Source organism: Episyrphus balteatus, chromosome 2 (assembly GCF_945859705.1).
Source record: "Episyrphus balteatus chromosome 2, idEpiBalt1.1, whole genome shotgun sequence".
Taxonomy (NCBI): Eukaryota; Metazoa; Arthropoda; class Insecta; order Diptera; family Syrphidae; genus Episyrphus; species Episyrphus balteatus.
Genome location: NC_079135.1, coordinates 112,285,809 through 112,307,863, shown reverse-complemented (window position 1 = coordinate 112,307,863; position 22,055 = coordinate 112,285,809). Strand labels below are relative to the sequence as shown.

The following is a 22,055-nucleotide window of genomic DNA, read 5'->3' as shown; positions in this document are numbered from 1 at the left end:
CAAAGTTTTAGTGAAAGCGATTTGGAATCTAATTTGAAATGAAACCGAGTCGCACTGAAATGCCAGTTCAAAAAACTCCATTATATCAACTCAGTTTAGAACTTCTCGAATTCCTGTGGGAATAATTGCTTCATAAACCAGCTGATGTTTTGTATCCAAATCCACAAAACAATTGAGTCCTCAAAAAAAAAAAAAGAATTCTTAATATTTCATATATATAGAGAATAAAACCTCCATAAAGATGCCAAGAGCTACCTGCATGCATACAAACATGTTCGTTCAACTCACACACATACATCCATCAAAACACTTAAAATTAGAAATAAGGGAAAGTGTTTTTTTATTTTTTTTTTGTGTTTCTTCCAGAATTTCTGTGAAATTTTGTTTCTATTACAAAAAAAAATATACTGAAGCTAAGGGTAAATGAGTGATGGCAACAACCTTTGGCACTGTAATCTGTACATTACACCAAATATAACAAGCATCCAACACCATACCAATACCACCCTCCCTCCCTCCCCTCCCACCTGTCAGCTGCATCACCATCTACCCTTTGGTTGTAAAAAAAGTAAAAACAACCACAACAACATAAACCCCCTTCTCAGAGGGGGTAGGCAGTGTGAGTGTGCATATTAATGATGCTCCTTTCGTTCGTCGTCATACATATTTGTATGTGACTGTTGTGTCTCGTAGAGAATATTATAAAGGGTTTGAGTTGTTGTAGGTGCATGTAATTTATGCAAAGAATGCAAACACCATACAAACATACATACTACATTGTATGTAACATTCGAATTCTTAGGGTTGAAATCGTGTGTAAACTTTCACTCTCTCTCAACAACTTATCAAAAAGGGAGAGAATGAACGAGACAAGAAAAAATTTTAAAAGGATACACTTATACAAGAGTTATAGGAGTAAACTTTTAGACCAGTCTGAGTCCAAAAATTTTAAAATTTACAATGTTTTCCAGATGGCTGGAAATAGTATACTGCTAATTGAGACAAACAACAGCCCCATCATTCTTAATGAGGAACTATTATTTTTTTTTTCACATCCACTTGAACTTCTATTTCTATATTTGTTTTAATTTTTGAATTTTTTTTTTCTTTACAGGAGTCGTCCTTTTGTTCATTGTCAAAGTCAGAACAATTTTTTTTGTTTGGATTTTCATTTTCTCTCTGCACACACAAATAAATAAAAAAAAAAAAAAATTACAAGGAAAAAAAAAAAAGGAACAACAGGAGGCTAAATAAAAATTATTACAACAAAAAATACTGATCAAATAATAATAAGAAAGAGAAACTTATAAAGAAAGGAAACAAATTAAAAAAAAAATAAAATACATTTGGTGTGAACATTTTTTGTGCGCTTTAAAAAGGATTAGTTGCAGTTGCAGCCGCTGCGTTTTAACAAACGCCACCAAACAACGCTGCTGCCGCTTCAAAAACGTGTATTGTAAGAAATCACGGAGAAATCTGGCAACACGGCCAAGAAAAATTACTATCTTATGGATTGCTGGACGGGTAACGCCCGACTGGCGAGTGTTCTAGTTTAAGGTGAGTTTGCATTTTTTTTTTATTTATACAATTATTTTTTTATGGGTGACATTGAATATTTTTCATACAATATAATAAGGATACGTTATGGATAACGTGCTTACAAATTTGTAAGCACGCTTACAATTTTTAAACCTGAATTACAACTTTTCAAGTTGTTTACAATGTTACAATGCTTTTTTTGCTCCTATCTTGGCAAAAAAATTGACAAAGATAGACTTTTCGTCGTAGTGCCGTCAACAAATATTAGGCATAAGATTTTAAATTTCTTCCTCGTTGGGTCACTACGTGTTGTCTTTAGGTAAAGTCTACGCTTACAATTTTTAAAGGTTGCTTAGTATAGGAGCATATGAACAAAGATCAACGCAAGATTTATCTGTGATACTTATTGTGCCTAGATGCTCGCTTACAATTTTTAAATTGCTATTATATTAGAGGGTATGCCTTGATTGGAATTTTGCCCAGAAGCTTGCTTACAATTTAGAAGAAGCTTGCTTGCGATTGTAACACATGAACGAAGATCAACGTAATATTTTCAAACTATGCATTGTCAAGATGCTCGCTTACAATTTTTAAAGCACGCTTACAATTTTTAAAGCTCGCTTGATAATTCTAAGGTGCTTGTTTATAATTTTTAAAGCCCGCTTTTTTCATGTGCGCTTACAACTTTTGAAGTGCGCTTACAATATTTGAGTGCTCGCTTACAATTTTCAAGGCGCGCTTACAACATTTTAATACTAGCTAACAATTTTCAAGCTATTTAAGAAACACTACTTTTTTATACACCCGCTTCTGACCATTTAAATTTACTTACATATCACTCTCACGATCTTGATTTGTTATTCAAAAAATAATCGTTCCTACCATATCCACACTGTCCCCCAAATACAACGAGTTAAACAATTTTTACAAAGCAGGTACCTAACTAAAACCGTCATTTCTACAACCAAAACACATATTATCCACACAACAGAACTGATGGTGTTTCTGCTGTTACTTCTGTCATAGGATTGCAACGCAACAAAATTTATAATCACCAGCAACACAAAAAAAAAATTCAAATAAAAAAAAATTAAAAAAAAAAAAACTTAAAGCCCATAGAACGCGATTGCATAACGCTTCTGCTTCACGTTATACACAAAACACCACACGAGAAGATAAGATTTAATGCAAAACACGGATCAGCATGTAGAAAAAGAGGAACAAATTTTTGCAAAAAAACTAAAATCGTTGTCAATAAAAAAAAAAATATGGACCTCTCTGTATAAGTATAATTGTATGCAACACAAAAAAGGAAAAAAAAAAATCCGTTTGCTCAAGGCCAAGGCCATCATAATAACCCATACCATTTAAAGCACGATTGACAGAGTGATGATGGCGCAGAGACGGGCGATAGTGACGCAAAAGGGGACGAAACGAAACAAATGAACGCGATCTTGCTTTGTGTCGTTTTTTTTTTTTTTGTTTTTTATTTTCATAACGAATTTCGACGGACTCTCAACTCAAACAGAACTCAGAGCCCAGACAGACAGAACGAATTGATAAGCTTGGTCTGCTGCTGCTGTTCAGTGCATATATGCAACATTTTTTTTTTTCTGTCTATCTGAACTCACAGATGGGATCACGACTAAATGAAGCATCTTGGTCAGTCAGTTAGTCGGTCAAAGCTTTCCGGGATGATCAGGTTCGTGAAATCGTGGCTTGCCACCGACCGACGACGACGAACACCGATCATGCTTAACCGATCGTTCATGTAGATAGGTACCATGTTTTTTCGTTTTTTTAATTTCTTGCTCATTTAAAAGGAAGCTTTCGTTTTATCAGCATTTCGCAGTTCCCTGCGCCCTCTGCCTCGCCCCTCAAATAATAACGATACAGCGATTCACGAGCGATCGTGCTTGACGCATCATGTTTTTGTGTGTTTGGCTGCCATAACTCACCTGCATACATACATCATCATCATCATATCGTTCGTAACAATTCCAAGTCGCACAGTTTCGCATTTGGATTCGCATTTGCTTTCGCATGTGTGGTGGCGGATGGCGGAACTAAGAAAAAATATAATAATAATTCGCAATGCATGCATGATCATCATGTTGTTTGTTGGGGCGCTGCTGCTGCTGCTAGGAGTTGTGGTGGTTGTAGATAGTAAGTTTTGTTTGCCATAATCATCATGATGACGATGATGAAGATAATAATAATCACGATCATGATGGTTATGATCATTTTTGTTTTCTCATCTTCTCTCGTCCGGGACACACAAACACACAACAACACAATCCAAGATATGAATAATGGCGATTGTGAATGCGATTTATGTGATCATCATTAATCTCAGAGCGGTTGTGGTTTTTGATGGAAATAGTGTAGAGTGTGGAATGTGCATAGTTAGCTATACATAAGCTTCTATAGTAAAATGTTGACGTTGTTATAGAAGTGTTATACAGATATAGATATAATAAAATTTCAAACCAATTCTATAGAGACTATTGGGTCGGAACGAACTATACAACACTTCACATAAAAATGCGGGAAGTTGTTGGCTGAATTGCGTTAATGAAATTCAAATGGAGCTATCAGAAAAAAGTGCGTGTGAAGAGGTTTTAGCCTCCAGGTGCTTTAGGAAATTATCTTCAATTCTTCGTATATATGGATTTTTTGTATAGAAAGGAAAATAAAAATTGTAGTGGAAACTGTTATTAGTCAATTTGATATAAATTTTTTGCCTTAAGTGAGTTTTAAAAGATTTGCAAATATGTTAAGGAATTTTAAAATAGTTTAAGACCTCAAGTGTTTTTTTTTTTAAACTTGATAAGTTTTATTCAGATTTGGTAATACTAACTGTGCCTTAGATTCTCTCTTACAATTTTTGAAGCACACTTACAACTTTTAAAGCGTGTTTACAATTTGCAAATTGCTAACAAGAGGTTAAGCCTTGATTGGGATTGTGCCCAGACGTTTGCTTACAATTTTAAGGCTACGTTCACTGTTTTCAAAGAAGCATGCTTACAATTAGAACATATGGACAGATCAATGTAATATTTTCAGATTTGTCTTTGATATTGATTGTGTCTAGATGCTCGCTTACAATTTTGGAAGCACGCTTACAACTTTTAAAGCGTGCTTACAATTTTTAAATTGTTTACAGGAGGTTTAGCCTTGATTGGGATTGTTTTCAGATGCTTGCTTACAATTTTAAGCCTACGGTTACAATTTTCAAATCTTGGTTGGAACATATGGACGAAGAGGCTCATGGATTAAGAAACAAATTGAAAGCAGTAGTCAAGTCCATTTGTATTTAATTGTTAATTTTCGGCTTTAGGACCTCTAGGCAAAAGTGAGCTTATTCTATGGCGATATTCCTTTTCAAAATTCATCTTATGATTTCTTAATAAATAAAAAACTATTATACATTATACATTTGACATGCTCTTGTCCTGGTACCAGGCTATCGATTCTACTTGGGTCTGAATCAGGAAATCGCGGGAATTAATTTTAACCCTCTGTAGGCACACCTCTTTTTTGTGACGTGATAGGCACACGGGTGCGAATTTGGCTTCTACTTTTTCATGTCGCTAGAACTTTTTTATGTCTCATATTTTATAGAGAAAACGTATATGAAATGTATGTAGAATTTTCAGAGGAATTCGAATATTGTTTTCACAATTCAAAAAAATTTATTTACACTATTATAAAGATAATTTTTTGCACCCACTTTTTTTAAAAATTTTAATTTTTTCATTTTTGCCGTGCCAAATTCGCACCCGTGTGCCGACAGAGGGTTAAGGTTGATTCCGAATAGTAACACTTTTTACAAATTTTTAAAAATCGTACCCTGTAAAATTTGCTTTTTGTGACTTAGAACAATTTTGCTTTACGGCGACGATCTGTAGATGTGGTGAAAGTGATAAGTAAATTTAAGTTGTTAGAAGCGTGATTTCTTGTGATGAACTTTAAAGTTGTAAGGGAGTTTCTTACTTATATAATTATTGAAAGCAATCTTATAAAATTGTAAGCGAGTCTTAAAAATTGTAATCGAGCTTAAAAAATTGTAAATGTGCTTTAAAAAAATAAAATAAAGATGAAATTAAAAAAATAAATCATGTTGATGTATAAAAGATCTCCAAAAAAAGGTGATCTAGCTATTGACTGCCTTATAGCGAAAATTTGTTGCCTGAAGTATGACGGAAAGTCTTATCTGTCAATTTTTCCACCAAATTCAGAAAGAGGCGCTGAAAAATGTTGTTTGTTGATAATTTGTAGGCAAGCTTTAAAACTTGTAAGCGTGCTCTTAAAAATGTAAGCAAGCGTTTTGAAACAATCTTCATATGCCTATTTGCTCCAATAGTGCAATAGTTACTCAATACCCCAATTCAATAAACTATCAACGAAATTCAATTTAAATTAAACAAATTTTTGGACCTTTAAATTCAATATTTTGAAAGTTAGGAAAAAAAAAACCTATATCAACTAAAATTTAGAATCAATTGATATGACTTGAGATAAAAATAAAAAACCTTGACTTATTTGCTCACTAACAATAAAAACCAGCTGATTGTGTCATACGTAGGTTAGGTGCCTATTTAAATTATGCCGGCTGGTTATCGCTATCACCCTTCTATAGGCCACTCAAAATATTAGAAAAAAAAGTATGTACCAACACCAACCATTATTATCTTATTTCTCAAAACGATAACGATTTTATATTCATTGCTGTTATTGTTGTTGTTGTTGGTTGCTGGTTTGTATTTAACTGGCGCAAAGTATTCAATTAAATCGCTGCAATTAGACGCACAATGACGTCATTTGTATATTTCTTTCCTTATTTCTTTTTTTTTGTTTGCTTTTTCTTATTCTTTTGTTCTCGCAGTTGTTCTCATGCATGCGAAAAGAAAAATGACAAAAAAGTGTACTGCAATTAGTCACGTGACATATGTCACTATAAAGTTGCTACGCTATAGTAATTGATGCCCAGTTTTTTTTTTTTTTTTTTTGGAGTAGGTACCTACCTAACATTAGGAATTGAGGTTCATACGTGTTTATAATGTTTAAGCTTGTAGGTTTTTTTTATTAGACCATCTCTCATGGTGGAATACTTTTTTTTTTTTCTAAAATAATTATAGGAAACCTACATAATTAGCAGGACTATTCGGTGTTTGAGGACAAGTTGACTTATTTTTTTTTTCTAAGTCATTTCTAATCACAGTCATGATATAGTTTTTTTACTACAATAAAAGGTCAAACAATTGCAGTAAAACATGAACACACTTTTTTTTTTAATTACACTGGTCAACAAAATTTGACTTTTTTTTTGCCACAAGAACCAAAATATACTTTTCTAGTATTTTTCGGGGTGCTGAATCCGAATCTGAAGTCAAAAAAAATTGATTGGCCTCCGTTTTTGAAATATTACCGTTATAAAATGCTAAAAAACGTCATTTTGGCTGTTTTCGAGGTTCTGTTTTTATGTATGGTAATTCATTAGAAACAAATTTGTAACGGTTATTATAAGAACTGATATTCTACTTTCAAAAACTGTTTAAATTTTCCCGATATCTCTTTTATTGCTCGAGATATCTTAAGTTTCAGTTAATAAGCCAAAGAGAAACTAAACTTAATTTAAAGATTAAGTCTCTGATCACCGAATTTTTGCCACAAGAACCAAAATATACTTTTCTGAAGGTTTTTGGGTTGCTGAGCACGAATCCGCAATCAGAAAAATTCTATTAGCCTCCGTTCTTATAATATAACTGTTATAAAAAAAAAACCTTTTTTTTGCACTTTATAACGGTAATATTTCAAGAACTAAGGCTAATAAAATTTTTCTGATTGCGGATTCGAGCTCAGCAACCCAAAAACCTTCAGAAAAGTATATTTTGGTTCTTGTGGCAAAAAAAGTTTAATTTGGTTGGCCAGTGTTGTTTCTGATTCAAAGACCGCTGCTTAAATTTTAAATATCTCGGGCAGTAAAACAGATATCGGAAAGATTTAAACATTTTTTGAAAGAATAAAATCAGTTCTTATAGCCACCGTTACAAATTTATTCATAATGTATTACCCCACATAAAAACATAACCTCGAAAGCAGCCAAAATTACGTTTTTTTACATTTTCTAACGGTAATATTTGAAAAACGGAGGCCAATAACAATTTTCTGACTTCAGATTCGAGTTCAGCACATCAAAAACTACTAGAAAAGTATATTTTGGTTGTTGTGGCAAAAACCTTGTTGACCAGTGTTATTATTGAAAACTTATATCATGACACTGTAAGGTTTTTTTTACATTAGTACATTAGCGTGTAAGTGGTGTGAGAGAAATAATCATAACACAGTTGATATGCAAACAATCATCGATCCAACTAAAATGTCATTTAATAAAAAAAAAAAAAAGAGTGTGTGTACACATGTACACGCGACTGAAGTTATACTTCTCATTCAGTATATGTAAATGAATTTCATTTGATATTTTTAATTTCTATTATTAAATTAATTAATCCACACATCGTTTTTTTACATTTTTATCAAGTGAACAATAAATTAATTCTTTCATCCTCCTTGCGTCCATGTAGTTTTCAATTTATTCTGTGAAATTTACACATGTTGTGCGGTTCAGAACGTACGGTATACGCTTAACGAAACTAAATGAATTGAGCATAAAATGTGCGATATGGTTATTTTATGAGAATTGTGTGTGCTTCAGCACTAGTAGTAGCAATATGGAACTTGCAGAGTTGCTACAAAGCTCAAAAGTGAGCTGAGCTGAGCTCACAGCTCAGCTCAAATTTTGAGCTAGCTGACTTTTGAGCTATGTACCATAGCTCAGCTCATTTGAGCTGAGCTGAAAGTCAGCTGAGCTGATGGTTGAGCTGAGCTGTTGGGTGAGCTAAAGTAAAGTGAGCTGAGCTGAGCTGTGATGGGTGAGAGGATACATTGATTTTTATTTGGAAAGTATAATGAAATATGAAGATATTTTAAACTTTTATAAAACACCATAGCTCAAGATGTTTGGTTCTAGTTATTAATGGAATTATTTTAACACATGGATATTTTTATAAATAAAACAGATAATTTTTCGTGATCTTTCTCTTGGTTTTTTTTTAACCCTAGAAAGATAATCATAATATACGTCTCAGAGACGTATGATTCTAAAAAAGATTTTTGGTCTTATGTTAACCCTTTTTCTCATATTTATTTAACTCATTACTTAGATTATTTTAAAGAAGTGATATAATAAATCAAATCAATTTAACAAAAACCCAGAAATTTGAATTGAATTAGATAAAACAGTTCTTTACACGCCATACGTCTTACAGACGTATATTATCTTTCTAGGGTTAATAGTAAATATATTTCTATTTTTTTAGTAAAATATTTCTTTTTTAATCATAAAAAAAAATCAGGTACAATCCGGTTTTACGACTTTTTTCAAAATTCCGAGAAAATCGCGTTTGAAAGTTGGGGTAAATTTTTTTTTCGAAAAATCCCCGAATCTTTGAACGCTCCTGGAAGCTAAACCGCTTGAGAGCAATTTTTTGGAGTGGTGCCAAATGATAGCTTGTGTCATGGGCCTACGCTTTGCACATTATCAGATTTTTAAAAAATTGCCTTCCATGTTAAACCGCCACATTATGTCTTTTTTTCAGAATCGGGCTTAACTTTTTTTTTACCTTTAAGTTCTCCTGGTTTGAGAACGCGTGGACCTACAGGGATGGGAGTTGTACCAAAATGTAGGTTAGAGTCCCCGCTACCTTTTGGCATCAAAAATTTTATTTTCATTTTCTTCAAAATTCCGCGATATAGGCGTTGGAAGGCTTTGATCTAGAGACAGGGGAGTGGTGCCATATGAAAGCTTATATTCTCAGCTACCCGAAAGTGGTATAATCCGGTTTTTCGATTTTTTTCAAAACTCCGAGAAAATCGTGTTTGAAAGTTGGGGTAAATTTTTTTTTCGAAAAATCCCCGAATCTTTGAACGCTCCTGGAAGCTAAGCCGCTTGAGAGCAATTTTTGGGAGTGATGCCAAATGATAGCTTGTGTCATGGGCCTACGCTTTGCACATTGTCAGATTTTTAAAAAATCGCCTTGCATGTTAAACCGCCACATCATGCCTATTTTTTCAGAATCGGGCTTAACTTTTTTTTTACCTTTAAGTTCTCCTGGTTTGAGAACGCGTGGACCTACAGGGATGGGAGTTGTACCAAAATGTAGGTTAGAGTCCCCGCTACCTTTTGGCATCAAAAATTTTATTTTCATTTTCTTCAAAATTCCGCGATATAGGCGTTGGAAGGCTTTGATCTAGAGACAGGGGAGTGGTGCCATATGAAAGCTTATATTCTCAGCTACCCGAAAGTGGTATAATCCGGTTTTTCGATTTTTTTCAAAACTCCGAGAAAATCGTGTTTGAAAGTTGGGGTAAATTTTTTTTTCGAAAAATCCCCGAATCTTTGAACGCTCCTGGAAGCTAAGCCGCTTGAGAGCAATTTTTGGGAGTGATGCCAAATGATAGCTTGTGTCATGGGCCTACGCTTTGCACATTGTCAGATTTTTAAAAAATCGCCTTGCATGTTAAACCGCCACATCATGCCTATTTTTTCAGAATCGGGCTTAACTTTTTTTTTACCTTTAAGTTCTCCTGGTTTGAAAACGCGTGTACCTACAGGGATGGAAGCTGTACCCAAATGTAGGTTAGAGTCCCCGCTACCTTTTGGCATCAAAAAAATTTTTTTCATTTTTTTCAAAATTCCGAGATATAGGCGTTGGAAGTTGGGGCGCTCACTTTCAGCTCAGCTCAAATGAGCTAAGCTATGCTAAATAGCTCAAATTTGAGCTGAGCTGTGAGCTGAGCTGAAATGTTAGCTTTTTGGAACCCTGGCAACTTGCCACATGTAACTTGCCACATGCAACTTGCCACACGCAATTTGCCACATGCAACTTGCCACATACAACTTGCCACATGCAACTTGCCACATGCAACTTGCCACATGAAACATGTAACTTGCTACGTGTTGTGTGTTTTATGTTTGTCGTACTGCGGCGTACTGCATTTTTAAATACTAAAGTACTGCGTACTCTAAAGGTGAAACGACAGCCCTGCTACCCAGGGTGATCGCGTCATAATCCCTTTGACATTCTTGTCAAAAAGTAAATTTTCATACCCACCCTCCCATAAGAAGTATAACTTCAAAAAAAAAAAAAAAAAAAAAAAACAAGCTTGTTAGACAAACTCACCACATTTACACGAAATATAATCATCATCCACAGATGATATTATTATGGTTTATAGGAGCTTTCAGCTTTGAAAATTATCTATCGAATCTTCTTCAAGTCTTTCTTTCTTTCTCTTTTATTCAAGGTTACCATCAATTGATATCTCATCGTGTAGGTGTCAAATAAAATTGACGCATGGTAAAGTTTAAGATAAAAAAAAAGTTGAAACATTTACACCCACAAATACACCACAAAAAAAGGGCGAATTGGCAGAATAGAGAGTGGTGAAAAATTATGAATTAAAACAAAAAGGGTTACCATTGCAAGATTTAAGCCCAAATTGTGATTGTTTTATTTATAGATAAGATAAAAACAAAAAAAAAATTAATATTATTTTCAAAAAGGTGAATTTGCTTTGCAAAAATTTCAATTTGGGTTTTAACTGAATTAATGTAGTTATGGACAAAATCGTTAACTTATAGCTTGCATCAAACAATTTCTGACATTGAGCAAATAATATTGACTATTAAATTTTTTCAGTGGCATCAATCATTATGAACCCGGCAATTAAACATGTACCCTCACAACTTCTTAACTAGAAATCGAAATACGAAAAAAGAGATATCGTATGAAGCCTCTTGATCGTCTGCTGGTTATAGACTTTGCATTTATTATGCAAAGTTATCAAATGAGGCGCCTTTTAGACAAAAAAAGGTCACGAAATAGAAATTTTGTTTTTAATGTACAGCGGCTGTGAAAACTATTTATCTGGTCATAATCCCAACTTAATTTAATCAACAAAATGAGCTCAAAACTTAAACATCGCAGGAACACTTCTCGTTTTGGAAGTTCAGAACTTTCTCAATTTTATATTTTGTTTTAACCTGTATAGTCCAAAATAATACGTTTCGCCTTGGGACAACAGTTGGGCTCATCAGTAAGATGCTGTTGTACCATTCGTATACAACTGTTGTGTCTGGGCGAAACGCATTATTTTAGACTACAGGTCAAAACAAACCCTCTTCATATTGTTTTTAATTTTTGTTCTGATGAAGTTCTTTCATATTCTGATGCTGCTATTGTAATAGTACCTTGAAATCACTCTGCTCTTTCACTGAGCAGAGAACGGTTGCGATTGCACTTCAATATAGCTGATCACTGCTCATTCATTTAGCCTTACAAAAATCCAACTCATTTCAATTTGCTGTGTTCCTTTTTTGTCTTATATGTACATTGTACAATGATAAACACGAAGTAAACAGGAAGAAAAGTAAAAATGTTCTATGCTCTTAAAGATTTCACTGCTTTAATAAGCAGAACTGTTCTTTGTAACTTCAATGCTCTTTTTCAGAATAATATTCTCTGCTATTTAAAGTTGTGAGCATTCCGTTCTTAATTGGTACCGAGTGATTTGATTGACAATGAAAAAACCAAAGATGTGGAAAAAAGCTTACCGTGATTACGAAACAAATAGGAATATAAGTTTAAATTAAAATACCACAGTGCAGACATTCAAGATGCTATTCCTTATTAAAAAAAAAATCGAAAATGGCCACTTTCTTTTTATATATTTTGTGTTCCATATTTTTAATCATTAAATCAAGACGAAATTTTAAGAGTTATTTGCGGGGTTATTGGCTACATAAAGAGTGAATAAATAGCACCTACTAATAGCTGCTATTTTAATATGCTGCTCACTGCTATCACTGCGCTCAAGCACGCCTATAATATCTTGGACACCAACCAACGAAAATGGCCAAGAGCTCAATGATGAGTTACTTTGTTTCTCTTAGGTATACACTTTCATACCAGTTTTTAATCTATTATTTTCCAGCTATGGTAGAAAAGAGAGATATTTTTTTGACCATTGTATATTTTCATCTGTCCTGTTCATAGGCTATTAGACTGATTAAAAAAATTTTTTTTGATTTTATAAAAGAAAATGATTTTGTCAAGCCTTTTTGATGAACCATTAAAATTATAAAAAGTTCTAAACACAAATACACAATCTTTTCCATACAAATGGTATGGGAAATAGAAATTTGCGATGCGGCGGTACTAAATGTGAACATTAAGGGCTGAAACTTTTACAGTATTTTTTTTTTTTGAATCAGTCTAATAGGCTATATTTCAATGTATGAAGTTCATTATGGCGCCCTCTAGAGGGAAAAGTCAAGAATTTTGTTTATGAATGACGATAATGACGTAATAAAGGTAACCCTAAAATGTTTTAAATACAAGAATAAACTAAAAACTATCATATAGAGAATTGTTTAAGACTCAAATGTATATGCTTTGGTATAAAAAAAAGTTACACAAAAACATTTTTTTCGGGATCGGTTGTTTCTCTCCAAACTAACGATTTTGTTTCTATGAAGCTTTACAGGAGCTACAATACCATTTGTCAAGCTTAATAGAGGTAAAATTGTCAGTCGAGCTGACGTACATCCATATTTAAAATATCATATAAACTTAAAAAGCGGTAACCCTAAAGAGATAGCCAAGTACAAAAGGGGACTTGGAAAAAAACGTAGGTATTGTCAGAGCATGGGAAAAAAAATTTCAACCCGGACACATACTTATAACATGCAATTAAAACAAAAACAAAAAATAAAATAAAATAAAACAAAAGCAAAATGAAAAAAAAATTAAAAACCCAGAACTTTTTGTCAAAGAGAACTTTTTGCATTGCAAAATTGCATCATTATTGCGTGTGTGCGTTTTTGTGTGTAGCAAAAGCAAAAGCAGCAATTGCTTGCACTTTGACGCTTTTCTCTCTCACTTAACTAGTATCTCTCTCTTTAACTTGACAACAATTTTTTTTGAGTGATATAGAGAATCATGATGATGATGATGATGGGGTTGGGTTGGAGAGAAAATGTACCTACACACCACTTAACTCGTATGATATGAAAGCGTGAGAAACTGCAAAAAAGCTTTTTTTCTGCTGTTTTTTTTTTTGTTTGTTATATTGCGTTGCACTTGCACCTGCAACCTGCACCCACCACACTTTTACAGTGGAACAAAACAATTGTATTTAAAAACAAAAAATTAAAACAACGAAGTAAAAAAAAAAGATAAAACAAAAATAAAAAAAAAAATACATTTCTCTTGATTATTGTTTTGTGTTATTTTAATTGTTATTCCGATAGACTTAATTCATTTTTTTTGTTCGTTTTATTCTCTTTACTCTTCGTATATTAGAGCTTCGTTTTTATGTTTTTCGTTCGGTGATGATTTTTATCGAAGCGAGCGAGGTTGGAAAAATAAAATAAAAAAAAGCGTAATTGGTAAGTTTAAATTATATATCTTCTGCCTCTTTATGCGAAGTCAAAAAGCGACATAGAATCGAACAAAGCTTTTTTCACATCGACAACGACGACCGTTGTCGTCGGTCGGTGACGATAAAGAGTGTAGTTTGGTGCAGTTGCAGTTGTATAGTTAGTTGATGTTGATGTGTGGCGCGAAACGAAGGCATTGCGTGCGAATAAAATTTGCGATGGATATCATTGGAAGGGCATACAAGAAAAAAAATTTTTTTTAAATGTAGGCAACTCTCTAATATAGAAGAGAACAGAAAAAAAAATAAAAGCAAGACTCCCACGCTATTAAAAATGTTCGTCCTCGCTGGGAGGTTGCTGTTATTAAATAAATTGTAATGGTTGATCATTATGCAAGTGTGTTTTGTCTGCTATGGGCAAATACAGAGAAGAGAGTGTGTGTGAGTAAGGGGGAGTGTTATAGTGTGATTATGAGAGATAAAGTAAATTAGTTTTATTTATATGGAGACCTACAAGGTTGGTCTATTGGATCGCTATTTTTTTTTAAACATTTTTTCCAGATATATGTATGCATGAAATCTAAATTGTTTGTTCTTATGGCTATTTCTATATAGCTTCTAGGTAATGCCTACAAATTATAAATATTTAAGTGCGAAATAAAGGACATTAAACCTATATATGAAAAATTACTAATTTCATTTTGAGTTTTTAAAAGTTTTTTTTTTTTTTAAATCAACAATTTTTTTAATGAAGCAAGCAAACGATAATTTGCAATGTCCATAAAGTTCTTTTGTAGACATTTGTGATTAGTTGTGTGGGTGATAGTTGTTGTTTATGCGTTTGAATTACATTTAGGTTGTATCTATAGGATTTGAAAAAATGACAATTAATGATAATTAAAATCTGATAAAGAAGCCATGGTAGTAATTAGTTTAAAAGGATTAAATTTGATATTCTTTACCATGCGGGTAAACACATTAACTTATTATTCTTTAATTATAACGTCCCAAGTGAGAGAAATATGGTCGTTAAGTTGTAAATCTGCTATAATGACTAAATTGATAACGTTTTTTTTTAATCATATTAATACCTGCGATTAAAAAAAAGGAATTATAAAAATTGCGTGTTTTAAAAAAAAAAAAATGGGTAAATGTGCGAACTGAGGAAACGTTTACTTCTAGCAGATATATCTGTATTAATTTTATTGAAAATGGTAAAAATATTTTAAAGTCCATAGTTTGAAAAAAATTAAATTTGTAAATCTCAAATTACTAGAAAGATTGGGATTATAAATCATAGTAGTTTTCTTAAAAATGCACTAAGTTTTTATTTTTTTTTTTTTTGTTAGTGAAAACTTAATTTGAATTTCATTTTTAAAAATAAAATAAGTAAAATAGTCGTAAAATGCCTTTTTTCGCATTATAACCGTATATTGTAAAAAAAATAATGAGAACTCTAAATTTCTTGTAGGTATGTACAAAATCATCCAAGCCAATTTATTATGTTTTTAATTTTTATGAATTTTAGTCAGTAAATGTTAAAAAAATCAGATGGTTTTACTATTCAGTTAGTTATTAAATTAGAACTAACAAAGTCACTGTGGTGTATGCGTAACTTTTGTAGCGAATTTTAAAAAAATTGTATTTTGATTATCTCCTAAACATAAGCTGAACAAACGATGATTTTTGATACGTTGTATATAGAACTCAAGGTGAAAAACGATTACAATTGGTTTCATACGTCTATCTCAAAATATGAACTTTTAAGAACATTTTTCATTTTTCAGACTTCCTATACAAAAAAAAAAAAAAATTTGCTCTAAAATTTTTTTGAAGGGTGAAAAAAAGGAAAATTTAGGATGTACAAACATTGAAAAAAGGTGAACCAAAAAAAAAGAGAACAAACATTTTCATTTGAGATATGTGCCCATGATTATGAAAGTGGACTAAGTCACTTTTTGCATTGTTTAAAGAAAAACTTACATAATAATTTTCTTATAACGATTTAATTATATTTTTTTTATGATATCACTAGAGGAGCAATAAAGAAGTTTATTTACTGCAATTTCGCTTTCAAATAAACTTTTCCCCTTTAATAATAATTATTTTTAGGCTAGATTTGATGCCATTTTTAGGAGTGACTTAGTCCACTTTAAGGGCACATATATATTTTAGCATTTTCAACCGCTTGGTTTTAACATAATATATGTATTAATGTTTCCATCGTTGCGGGTGTGACATTTTTGCTGATTATGTTATGAAACAAATAATATTAATAGAATTCAAAAATGAATTACATACATATCTACAAAATATAATTTCTTTTGATTTGATTTTGATACTAGGTAGGGGAGAGTGGGGCTAAATGTAACAGGGGTAAGAATTAACAGCTTAAAAAAGCGATGTTCCTTTCAATATTAAGAAACGCGTAAAGGAGAAAAATGCTCAATTTTTGCATATCTACCGGCACATTTTCTTCAAATGAAGATTAAACGACAGGGTTAGAAGTTACACTAGTGGTGCCCAAAAAATGCATGTTTGTAACTTTTTTTTTAAATTTTATTTTTGGTCTACCTCTTTACCCGAAAAAGATAGAGTGCTAAGTGTTTTTTTGTTATATGCAACTGTGTTTTGGCTCAAATTGCGTGTATATGTTATGTCTATATCAGTTTCGCTTTTTTTTAAATTGATTTTATGTGCCAAATTTCATGCTGGGGCTAGTTGTAACATTTTTCCGGACCAAGTTGTACCATGTAAAAACCTACCTATACTGAAAAATTGCTTACCTAATATAATTTACAACCCTGAATATGAATGCTTGTAATTGAATTTGTATTTATTTTGAAATTGGAAACACATTTTTGAACCACCACTTGAATTCATAAAGCTTATAAAACAATTTATGAATTTTAATAACTTTTATTTAAGACTACTGTCAAATTTTCTCTGGAAATCTTGGATTTGCTCCACTTTTTACAAATTTGCACCAAAATTTCATGTTATTAATTTAAAATAAATAAATATAAACAAATAAAGGTATTTTTCTCTTATTTTTAGTTCTTGGTACAACCTACCCCGGTATGTGTTACACTTTGCCCCGTATGTGGGGTAAGTTGAAACAACACGATTTTTTTTTTGGAAGCTTTATTTTTCAACATTACCGTTATGTTTTGCTAAATTTTTATGATGGATCTTGGAGCTAAAACATGGGTCTTTAATTTAAAAAAGGTCTGGTTGACCCACTTTCAAATTTGTAGGAGAACCATCGATTTTAGAAAAAAGTGTTACATTTGGCCCCACTCTCCCCTACATTTAATTCCAATATTCTTGCGTTACGGGTGTGATTAAATGTCAAACTTATTTTGTTTTATAATTTTTCTTGTATATTATTATTTAATATTTTCCTGTAAAGCAACTTGCCAGTGTCCTTCCTATTTAAACAAAGTTCATCCTGTTAGAAAATAATTTTTACTTGATATGCTATTCTTCTTTCATTATTTTCGTTCAGATGTGGCTTTTGCTTTTGAAATATTATAAATGAACATTTAGTGTAGCAAAATAATTGTAATAAAAATAAAGACTGACAAAATAAATTAATTAATTAAAATTTTTTACAAAATAAACTTTTTTTCGGAGAAAAATTATTCGTTTGCAACAGGTGAGAAAACTGATTTTCAATCAGGATTATACAATATTGATTTTTTAAATTTTTATTCACCCTCTGAAAATTTCACGTCATTGATAAAATTATTTTGGGAGATTTTAAAATGGTCTAGAAGTTGAATACTTACACAACATATTTTGAAGTTTTATTATAAATTGAAGAAACAAACGTCATTTAGACATGTGTCAAAAAGTAAATTTTCACTCTGTTATAAAACGCCCGAAAAGAACTATAACTTGAAAAATATTACGTATACGCCACAGTGAACATTGCAAAAAAGAACCGATTGCTACCGATCGATTCTTAGAATTCGCACAGCGAAAATGAAAACTACAGACTTTAACTTCGTAACTCATTGTATTCAGTTATCCATACAGATGAAACTTTGAACAAATTATCCCACAAAAAAAAAAAACAAAATTCTCCAAATAACACCAACAAAATCAAAATTATAGAAGTCAAACTGATACATTTCAAGTCCAATGAAATCGCACTTGGGTTCTTTAACCAAAACAATAGACTGCTCTTTTCCATTTCTGTATTAGTACACACTAATACAAGTCAAATACAGTGGAACTACAATATTAATTAACCAATTCCAACAAATTGGCTATCTCATCTAGCTACCCCAAAGCAAAAGCTACAAAAAAACAACAACAAAGGAAACACAAAACAAACAAAAAAAAAACATTCAACGAATAAAACTAGACAAATAGAAAAAAAAATATTTTTTTTGCAAATGTGTCAAGGACGTAAAATTTGCGAAAAAGTTCGTTCGACTCAAGGCAAAAATTTACCGTTCAAATATTTGCGTATAAATTTTTTTTCGCATATGGCTCATGCGTCTCTGTGTATTGTGTATTTGTCTATCTTTCACGCATTGCGTAAGCATAGCCCAACTAGCATGTATGATTAGATACGCGACAAATTGATGATCGGGGGTGAAGTACAGCAATATGGCAGAGGTATACAGCGAGAGGTCTATACATTGTATCTATACACACGCATACGCATCGTTTTGCTGAAAACTAGGTCACAGATAAATTAGCAACAGTTAAATAGACATTATTAGCAAACAAAGCGCTATTAATATACATAACTCTTATAAATATTTGGTCGAGAGAGGGGGCAAAGAGGAGAAGGGTGCGTAGCGTGTTATACGCATTTTGGTTCAGATCATCAATGTTTGGGGTGCGTTGTGCGAACGTGATACATACCTAGGTACTACATCAAATACAGTTAATGTAGAGTTTTTCATTTCCGCATTATGACGATCGTGTTTTATACTTTGTATGATGTGCGAAATTTTATTATTATAATTTTTTTTTTTTGCGAAATAAATGTGTGTCATTATGAGAGTATTTGTGCACGCGTTTTGGCAAAAGGTTATAGGCGGTAGAGGTATTTTTTTTTTAAGATTAGGCGTTATAAATTATAATAATTGTTTATTTTTGATGAATTCGAGTTCAATTTTTTTTATTTTTCTAGAAATTAAAAAAAAAATAGTTTTTTTTGTTAAAATTATAGTTTTGGGGAAAAAAGATTTACGAGCTACCGAGTGAGATGAAAGAAAGTGTCCAAAGTAATGACGCTTTGAAGTTGTATATTTTTATAAGAATAAATATTTTTTAGTTTTTTTGAAAACTGAAATAAGTAATCTTGAAATGTTAATTTTGGCTCATGAAATAATACATACGTATAGTATAACTGAAGCAGATGTCAGAAATGTAATACGATTCAAAAGGTCTTTTAGATACTGTTGTAACGAGCTACATTAGCCCAACAAAATTAAAGAAACACCAAAACTTAATTTTTTTTTATTTTCAATAGGATTTATCTCACTAAAAAACGATTGTACCTAAATTTGTATAAACCTAAAATGCATCTGTAAGAAAAATTCAAAGTATTCAAAAAAAAAGTTAAATTTTGAAAAATAAAAATTATACCATTTTTGAACATTTTTTCGTTCTTAGAAACTTTTAATTTTTGCTTTGTTTTATCTAAAATTTTGACAAGAAAATTGCTCATATAGTTGTGTTAAGAAGGTAGTCATTTACAACTGCAAAAATGTGGTGTTTTATTTCATCTCCAAAGCTCTATCCCTAAGAACAGAAAAACTGTTTGATGAATAAATCTGTAAGTTTGCGGATTTTTTTCAAGCATATTAAGCTGACCTAAGTAATATTAAGTTTTTAAAATTATAAAATAACGGTAAATTGTGTAAAAAACCTTAAAAATGCCTATTTTGATGGGTTTACTAAATAAAAAAACAAATTTTCTTGCAAAGAAGTGGAGCATTAAATTGAAATTTGAAATCGTCGGTCTCATGAGAAAACCTCGTAACTCCCAAAATCAAAATTTTACAGGAGAGACGAAAGAGTAAACAAACAACAGAGTATTTGGAAAGAAACGCGCTGTGCAAAATTTAAATTTAAGTCTATTTAGAGTTTTTGGAATGAACCCAAATTTTCTGGGTTGCTCCGCTGACATATTTTCTAAAGAATGGCATTCAAAAGCCATTTTTTTCAAAAAAAGTGGAGTCACGAGGTTTTCTTATGAGGCCGACGAAATGTATCTTTAGATTTTCTGTATAACAATCCGTTGGTTGTTGAGGTATTGTTAGTTAAAGTAAAAAAATATGGTTTTTGGTTTGAATTGCAGTCTAAAAAATTGTAGAAGAATGCAAAAAGAAACTTGCATTTTTGCATTATTATTTTTTTCCCTAAAAATTTAATTTATCAACCGAAGAAACAATTTTATTGGTCTAAGCCTTGAATGAAGCCTCAAAAGACCCCAGAAAATCCCGAAACCCATGCGTTCCGAGCCTACCACAGTACAAAAACGTGCAACGTAACTCAAAAACTAATGAAGCTATCGACTTGAAATTTGAAGCAAATTACTCCTTGAATCATTGGAAATTGCATTAACCTAAAAGTTGAGTTTAATTGGTACAGTAAATATTTTTTTTTAACTACTTCTTTGTAAGTAAAACACCTTTTTTTTCGTTTTTTTTTTATTTCTAATTTTTATTTTTCATTTTTAAGAAATAATTTTAGGTTCATGCAATGCGCATTAATATCATCTTAGGAAAAAAAAATTCCCTTTTGATATAAGATCGTTTCCTGGACCTGTGCGTTGCACGGTGCAAACTAGAGGCGCCAACTTTGAAGGGCTCCAGAGCCGCCATTTTGTTATTTTTTGATTTGAAAAAATTTGTATTAATACTTAATAATGTCAGTAATGTCTCGTTCTTTTAAAAATTTCAATAAGTGCTTTCAGTTTTTCATAAAAAATTATTGAAAAAACTGTCGTCCAGACGGTTTTCCCCCTTAATAAATAGGTTTCCCAAAAATTGCTTATCAAAAGTTTTATTAAAAAAAAATTCCCACTTTCTTATGAAGAAAAATAAAAATTAAAAAAATAGAAATTTTTGCTCTGGGATATGACTGAGCCATTCTGAAAAATAAACTTGGTTCTAAAATCGTAAAATAAGAAACATGTAGCTTCACATGATTTTATTTTATCACTATACGATCTTTTTCATTGAAAATCACTAAAAATCGCGATAATTTGTTGTTCCTTTAATTTTTTGGACTATAATTGTATATCTCAAACATCGGTATATCTATCGATTCGATACCCTACTCAAATTACAAATTTCTAAAAATCCTAAACATATAAATTCTCAATTAAATTTTCTATGACATAATATTTTTTTTAAATTTCTAATCTAAATATAAACCTCTGACATATAAATATTAAGAAATGTCACGTAGTCGAAATAACTGTTTCTTTAGACACTACCTTTACGAAGATAGAACTCTCAACGGGTATAATGAAGATAATAATAGTAGATACATACGTGTCAGGTTTTCGACATTACCTCAAATGAGATTATTGTTTCAAGGTGATTGTGAACTTTTTTTGAGTTTATGTAGAAAACCTGAGATGATAAAGTAAAATGGACTTCGGATTCATTTTCAGTGACCAAAGACAGATTTCTTTTTTACAAATCACTGGTCACTGTGGTGTATGTGTAACCTTTTTATTTTCTTAACTGTTTTTCATTTTCCTTGTATTTGTTGTTAAATAGGAAAACGTTTATTCCAAGAAAAATCCTTGATTAAATAAACAAACTGGCCCTAACTCTGGATCAAATCACATCAAGTCGAAAGAAAATATTAAAATTTTTTAAAGTATTAAACAATTTAATCGCCAAAGCTCAGGACCAATTTTACATTAAAAGAATAAGAGTTGATTCTATTAAAAAAAAAGCTAAAGCTAGTAAAGTTAATAATAATAACTGTTAACTGCTTTTTTTAATAGCTAATATTCTATGTGCAGGTAG

At 31.6% G+C, this 22,055-nt stretch overlaps 1 protein-coding gene across 5 annotated transcripts in view; it reads left to right on the top strand.

Moving 5' to 3' along the window:
- The window catches only part of LOC129911087 (longitudinals lacking protein, isoforms N/O/W/X/Y), a 329,276-nt gene that overhangs the window by 60,975 nt on the left and 246,246 nt on the right, over positions 1-22,055 (top strand). For all 5 annotated transcript variants that reach the window (XM_055988753.1, XM_055988752.1, XM_055988754.1 and 2 more), the window contains one exon: positions 1,115-1,557. The gene's annotated coding sequence lies outside the window, so the exon portion shown is untranslated. The remainder of the gene's footprint in view (positions 1-1,114; positions 1,558-22,055) is intronic.